Raw genomic sequence first — 6,989 nt, forward strand, 5'->3', positions numbered from 1 at the left:
GCAGAGCCTGGCGGGGCGCCCCGGGGCGCGCACACGTGGCCGCTCCGAGCTAGGGGCGGCCGCGGAGCCTCCCGCTGCCCCTCGGGGCATCCATCCGGCTCCCCTCGCGGAGCCCGGCCCGACCACCGGCGGCTCCCCGGGGCTCTGCCTGTCCGGCGCCCACCTGCCGCGGCTGCAAGGCCCCTCTGCGACCCGCAGCCTCCGGGGAGAGTGGCTCAGCCCAGGCTGGGGGGTCTGGACAAGCCGAGCGGCCGCGGGCAGGTCTGTTGCCCTCCGTGCTATCAGGAGGCAGCTTAAATGCTCTCGGGTTCAACCGTATTGTGAGCCGTGCGCGTTGGTACGATGGGGCGCTTTGGGGCTGAACGCGTCTTACTCCATCTTCCACCGCTTGCCTCTGCCTTCATCCACTATGTTCAGGAGTGTCTGGTACCTGCAGCCCCCCCGCCTCCGCCCTCCCCAGCGTGAGGGCTGGCCGATGGTTCCTGCAGCCCTGCGTAGCCTTTCCCCGGCAGACCTGAGCAGGTCTGAGCACCACCGGGGGCTTCCACGTCTTTTAGCAGTCATGTTTTACCCCCAAGTCTTCCAGGGTCTCGCTCCTTGCTGCTCCAGGGCCCTGCATGTCCCCCCTTCCCACCCCGCACTGATTTTAGGGCTAGGTAGATTTTTCTGTCAAAAAATCCCGGGGTAGATTTAAATGCAAATTTTACCAGGGTTGAGCTTCACAGGGAAATGGAGCAGGCAGCAATCGCAGCATACGCGACTCCTTATCACAGTTCCAGAATAGCAGCCTGCCTCTTCCTACTCCACATTCAGTGTACTTTTGTGCCAGTTTCTTAATCCACTAGCAAAGTGGATTGAGCTAAAACCTGACAAAAGGTGCTCTAATTCCCCGAGCATTCATGCAAGGGAGCTGTTGCAGAAGAGCAGCTGCTCTTCTCATTCGTGCCCTATCTTAGTCCGAGATGGTTTGGGGGAAGGAGAAAAGAGCAAACAGGAAGAGAGAGGATAACAKAAACAGGCAGAAACACATGCAAAATATATTGACAGCGGAATGGTGTGCGGCAGGGAGCAGAGAGGGAGAAAGATCTGTGGGTAGATGATGGCAAACGCTTGTACGTGCTGGAGTTTGGACTCAGACTGGCAGTGCCCAAAGCGCAAGCTCTTGTCTTCAAAGTGAAGAGCAGCCCCTCTGCTGCCACCAGAGAGGTTGGACGGGGCAGCGGGCTGGGGAAGCTGCATTGCCCCAGGGAAGCTCCGTCTCGGCAGTTCAGGCCTTTCAGAGCTCCTGCTTGCTGCTTATTTTCATGGCTCCATCTCCACTATGAACATGGTGCTTTTCTGTTGCTGCTTCCAGCATCCTGGTCGCTCCGGTGCTGGGGACGGGCTGCCTGGCTGGCAGGAGAGGCTGTCCCGCTCGGAGCCATCAGTTTACCCACTGGTTTACCCAGCTCTGGTCCCACTGCAGGGGAGACAGTGTTGCGAAGAGCCATATGCAGAAAGGGAAAGTTCATACAGACATCTCCCTCAAAAAAAATCACAAGGAATTAAAAAAAGGGGGGGGGGGAAGGAATTGTACAGCGGCTCCCAGCAAGCCGAGTGGCTGCTCTGTGCGACATATTCACATGTATCTTTAAAGCCGACAGCCAGAATCTGTTGCTGGCCTGAAAAATGCATAATATGCTCGAAAACCTTTGGTCCCTGCCGTATCTGAGTGCAGCCTGAGCCCTTTTCACCACTCAAAGGTCTGTAACCCGCCAGGGAGTGATACCGAGGGGCCGTTGTGCTCTGTCTGCCCGGGGGGCAAAGGTATGGCTCAGGGCTTTGCACCCCAAAACTCTTCCCTTCGCCTGTGCTTCATCATCATGATCTCTCGTGCTGCAGGCCAGAAACTAGGAATGAACCACTTGCATCCAGSCCCCCGGAAGAATTGCACCCAGGCAAGAAATGTGGCTTATGTCCTTTAAACATGACTTGAAAAAGATCCGATGGGGAGCTGCCTGTTTGCCAGTCTGTGGCTGATCTGGTTTCATTTGAGTTAATTTGTTTAGCATTGGCACATCTATGGCACTCATTAAACTGTGAGGGGAGGGAGGACAGGTGCTGCTTCTTGCCACTGGAGAAGACACATGTGTTTCAAGTGCAGACAGAGCCAGTGCAGTGGAGAGAGGTGGCTCACGAGCCACAAGCATTTTTCGTGGTTCTCACGGGCTTGCAAAAATCCTGTTTGTATATGTGCAGCCTTTCGCAAAGCCGCCTGTCCTCAGCTGAGCTGAGCTCAGGGGAAGATGCACTCGCACAAACACAGAAATGCCTAGCCTGCAAAACAGCACGCGAAGCAACTTGAGAGTCGGGAGCAAACATGTTCCCTACTGGCTGAGGGAAGTAGGATGCAAAGCAGCTTCAAGTAAGAGCTATTTTTTGGCTCAAATATCTGCAGATTTTGGTTTTTTTCCTGTCTTGTTAAGAGTAAGGGGCTCAGACCCAGCGCAATCAGGTGAGCCGAGGCAAATGCTGAGCATGAGCAGCCCTTGCCAGGTGAAGTACTTGTGCCGTTCCCTGGCTGAAACTCGCGGGTCCGTGTGCTTTTCTCTTCTCTCACATCTTGAACTCTGCTCAGCAATGTCTGCTTGTATTAGCTGTGTTAATCTTGCACCATAAGATAYGTATCTGTTACTCTGAGGCCCAAAACTAATCCCTGCAATTTCCCCTCTGAGCAATGTTACAGGCCTGTATTGCACATTTAATTTGGAGGCTGATTGTGCAGCAGGACAGGGGTGCCTGGATGTATTTACGCTCAGCATTTAAAGGCTTGAAATTGATGCCGCTGGAATCGATGTAGCTTTTTCCAATTTGTGCATTTTGCTGCATTTTGCCCAGAGCTGCCTTGACGTGGCTATRGACCTGGTGGCCTGTTCTCCACGCTGGCTTGGTGCGTTCAGTAGGGCTTGTGCTGCAGGAAACTGAGGCATTGAGCGGGCAGGTGCTAGGTGGAACATACAGACCATCACAGAGGAGCTATACTTGCTGGGCTCTTCTATGTCAGGGTTGCTTTGCCTCCCTGGGATAGGGAGCGAGGGCTGGTGGTGTATTCCTGAAACACAAGAGCACGTGCATGGGATGCGCTTTGCACAGGCAGCTGCAATTCCCATGTGTCACAACTCTTCAGTGCTTTGTAAGATCGCACGCTCAACACAGTGCAGGGTCAGACCGCTGGATACCCAAGTTGCAGGAAGCCGGGAAAGCCCAGCAAGTTTTGCTGTCAGCAATGCTGCCATGCTGGGGTGGTTGCAGTCCAACAGTGGGACAGAGCAGGTGAAAGCCACTGGTTTTCCTCCTACGTCCCCCAGATCATTCACAGTTGTGTCACTCTGGAGGACTGAAGCTGCTGCAGGAGGTCGTGGGTGTAAGAGTGAAACAGTAGGTCTGGCTTGGTTGGGACCCATGTTTTGGAGGACTTTGCCTACCAGCCCTTGAACTGTGAATCTTTCATCGCAGGTTTCCTGCGCAGTAGCTCACCATGGTGCTCGAGGACTAACAGGGGTAGCTCACTTGTGACACCTGTTGCCAGCAGCATCCTGCAGCATGCCAAATCCTACATCTCTTCTGAATTAAGGGGCAGAGGGGTTCAAGCAAGGCCATCCTTGAGTTTGTTCCCTGCTGTGMCATTGACTCACTGGGTGACTGTAAAAAAAACAAGAAACTATGCCTCAGTTTCTCTGTCTGAAATGGATATACTGTGAAGGTTTCACTCTCTAGATTCGTATGCTCTTGCAGACAGCTACAATCTTGCTGCATTTCTAGTTTTCAGCTTCCTCTTCAACTAAAGTGAGGATCTGATTTTCTTAAAAGGGAGCAGAGGGCATGCATCATCTTTGCTGTGGCCACGCTGGGGCTCTAGTGGTTGGAGATGCTGGGATGAAGGGCACGGTGGAAGTACAGCGTGTCACAGCCAGCCCTGATAGAGAGATGCTGCCTGAGTCTGAGCGGCTGTTGTGAGAGTCCTGGAAAAACACCAAGACGAACAGGCGAGGGCAGAAATGTTCAGAGCAGAGATTTGAGAAGAGGTGAAGCAAAGCACTAAAACCCACGAGAGCATTTGGAAAAGATGACGAGAGCCGCTCTGGCTTGCCAGCCACAGTAGGAACATTGATTTGACTTCGGGCATTATCGGTTGACTTCTATGGGAGGCTATTTTGGAAGTGTTTATGTAGGGTTTGCCTTGAAAGACAAAGCAAATGCTTCAGCAACGATTGGCTCCTGGGGCTGCAAGCGCACCCACAACGGCTCCGTGAAAATTGCAACGTGTCGGGCACGCTCCTGGCCAGCTGGCAAGGTGTCCCGGCTCGCRGCAGAAGCCGCGACAACATCTCCAAGTAAGCACCTAGCAGACGCATGAGAGTTTCAAGGTGGCCGTGGTGCAGGAGAGCTGCTTCGGTGCTTGGCTCTGGGGTGATGGATGGCATTGGAGTGTTTAGCGAGGAAGGTCTTGTGCTTGTGAGCTGTTTGGTTGYGGGCTGTCCTGCAAGATGTGGATGCAGGACAGGGGTGTAGGAGCGATGGAGGCTGGACCTGAAGCATCGCTCTGTGTCTGTTCTGGGCTGTTGGCAGTGGTCACTGGTACCGGCAGCAACACTATGCACTGCTTTCCCCTTCTTTTGATCACTTAGCTTTAAGCCACGACCCTCTGGGAGTCTAATCAGAACCCTGTGCTGGCCCTGGGGCATCCCAATGCCAGCACGTGCTGCAGGATTTCGGTGGTGCAGAGTAAACTGCGGGGCCTGGGGCAATTTCAGCATCAGAGCAGGTTTCTGTGCATGAGCTGGGAAATGGCATTTCGTGCTAGGGAGCAGAGTGCTCTGTGACTGCCTTTTCCTCCCTATCCTTATCAAAAAATGGCAAAAGTGAGAAAAACAACTAACTCAGCCCAACACATTCAAATAGGATGCACATGTGTTGCAGAAAACGCTCAACCTGCTAATGTTGGTGACCTCCCGCAGCCAGGACGCCTTATGGCACAGGCCTGTGAGCTGGCCTGACCCACCTCGTGGCAGGGACACTCTCCCTTGGGTGACGCTGGCATGGGGCCGGGGTCACTTGGAGCCCCGAGCTGCCCAGCAGCCGCCGATCCCTGTGCAWACTACTGAGAACAGGCTGCCTGCACTGCAGCCAAGCCTCCAGCTGCAGATAAATGCGCACACTGGGGAGAACTTGGCTTTATCCTGGCTTCCGGACAGCCCRAGAGAAACAGCTTCCCCCCGGATGAATTAAAAATAAACGTGCGGGGTCTTAGCTGCATTCTTCAGTGTTACGGTGCTGCTGTCATGTCTGTATGGCACCGAGCTTGCCCCCAGCTCAGACGAGGGGAAAGCACCCGCCTTTGCAAGCACGCGAGGATCCCCGGTGCAGGCGAGGGAAATCTGCCATGCCAAGCAGCGCCTTTCCACGCCCCTAGATCCCAAGCGGCGAGCCCCCGCTGCAGCCGCCCGGCCGGCTCCCCCGCTCCCGCCGTGGCCACCGAGGTTTCCCCAGCGGCGCCCACCTCTGCGCGGCCGCCAGCCTGGCCTCCCTCGTTAGCCGAGGCTTTGGCGCTGCGTTGCCATTTGGGTTCAAAGGGTTTYTTGCCGCTTCCTGAAGGGCTACCAGGCTGCAGGCGAGATTAAGGGGAGGCTGGGTTTTCATCCCTCTGCTCCTTTGCCACGCTGCCCGGTTCTTTAATTTCTTTTCTCCCTCTGAATTTTTCATGCTCTGCTGTGGCCGCTGAGGGACCCCCTTACAGCCCGGGTGTTTTTGCAGCCGCATCCTGGCTCTTTAGCTTAGGTTGATCTTAACAGCTTGGACTCGTAGCACCGAAGCTCCTCGTTCGGATCCTACTGCGTCAGCCAAAATAGCAGCGGCTGCATACCGTAGTGGAGAGGAACAAGTGTTACCGAGAATTCAAATGACAGAGCCCCGTATCAAGGTCTCGGAGGGTTTACGCTTTATTAAGCAACAGTGAGTTCATGGGAAAGGACTTTCACCCGGAGCACCGGTTGCGTCTACAAGGAAAGGAGACCGGCGACTATATTTAGGTTCAGCCGTGTGATCTGGAGGCCGAGGCCAGAGGGGCTGGGCGTGCAAAAGAGGTGACGTCCTTGTCCCCAGCAGCCCCCCGCGTCTGTCTCCATTAAGTGGGGGCTCAGGAGGGACACGAGCCCGGGGCTCCCGGGGGTCCCCATTTGCTGAGCTCTGGAAGAGGCATCTCCCAGAAGGCCACCTTGGGGTATATCGCTGCTTTATGGACTCTCCTTTTTGCTTTGCCCTTAGTTATTACTGTGTTATCTATGGCATCTTCTCATTCCCTGCCTGGCTTTTACGCGGTCCCTCATGCTCCTCCTGCYGGTGCTGGGGACAGGCAGGCACTTCATCCCCACCAAGCTGGCAGCACCAGGCCTGCGRGTCAGATCTTGGAGGTTTGTTTTTCCCTAATGTGTGCTTTCATGGCGATGGATTTTTTTAATAGATCGCTGCTTTGCATCACTGCCTGAGGGTCTCCTCCTTCCCACCCCTCCTTCATTAAAAATTCATTGTTTCTCCCAGATCTTGTTCCTAGAGGGAGAAGGGGAGAAATAAAGGAGGTTCTGGAAAAGGAGGAGGGAAAACAGTCAAAGGAAGGGCATGTTCTTAATATAAGAACATCAGAAATAAATGTCATCCCTCTCGTCCTTGCTCTGTCCAGGTACAGGGGGGCRAGTTTGAGCCCAAGCACTGCTCCAGTCACTGAAACACAGGTGCCRTTTAACAGCCCCAAGCCCAGGACAGAAAGTAGAGAGGGACGTTGTATTTAAGTGGGATGTTTCGATGAAGGCACGGCAATGCGGGAGGCAGGTATAGGGGACCCTACTGGGCACCGCGCCAGAACCCTGCTGTTCCCTGGGTGCAGCCTGGCTTCCCAGGGACCTTGCAGGGATGGACGTGACTTCTGACTTGTCTTCAGTCCTGAGCAGGTCTCG

At 54.6% G+C, this 6,989-nt stretch overlaps 1 protein-coding gene across 2 annotated transcripts in view; it reads left to right on the plus strand.

Moving 5' to 3' along the window:
* The window catches only part of LINGO3 (leucine rich repeat and Ig domain containing 3), a 50,748-nt gene that overhangs the window by 9,564 nt on the left and 34,195 nt on the right, over positions 1-6,989 (plus strand). Inside the window, exon 1 of one of the 2 annotated variants that reach the window (XM_085314824.1) lies at positions 4,056-4,137. The exons of the other annotated variant lie outside the window; for it this stretch is intronic. The gene's annotated coding sequence lies outside the window, so the exon portion shown is untranslated. Of the gene's footprint in view, positions 1-4,055; positions 4,138-6,989 lie in introns of those variants that run through there. 2 annotated transcript variants of the gene reach the window in all.

The sequence above is a fragment of the Rhea americana genome, unplaced genomic scaffold, assembly GCF_003343005.1.
Source record: "Rhea americana isolate MKP2758 unplaced genomic scaffold, rheAme1 scaffold_412, whole genome shotgun sequence".
NCBI lineage: Eukaryota > Metazoa > Chordata > Aves > Rheiformes > Rheidae > Rhea > Rhea americana.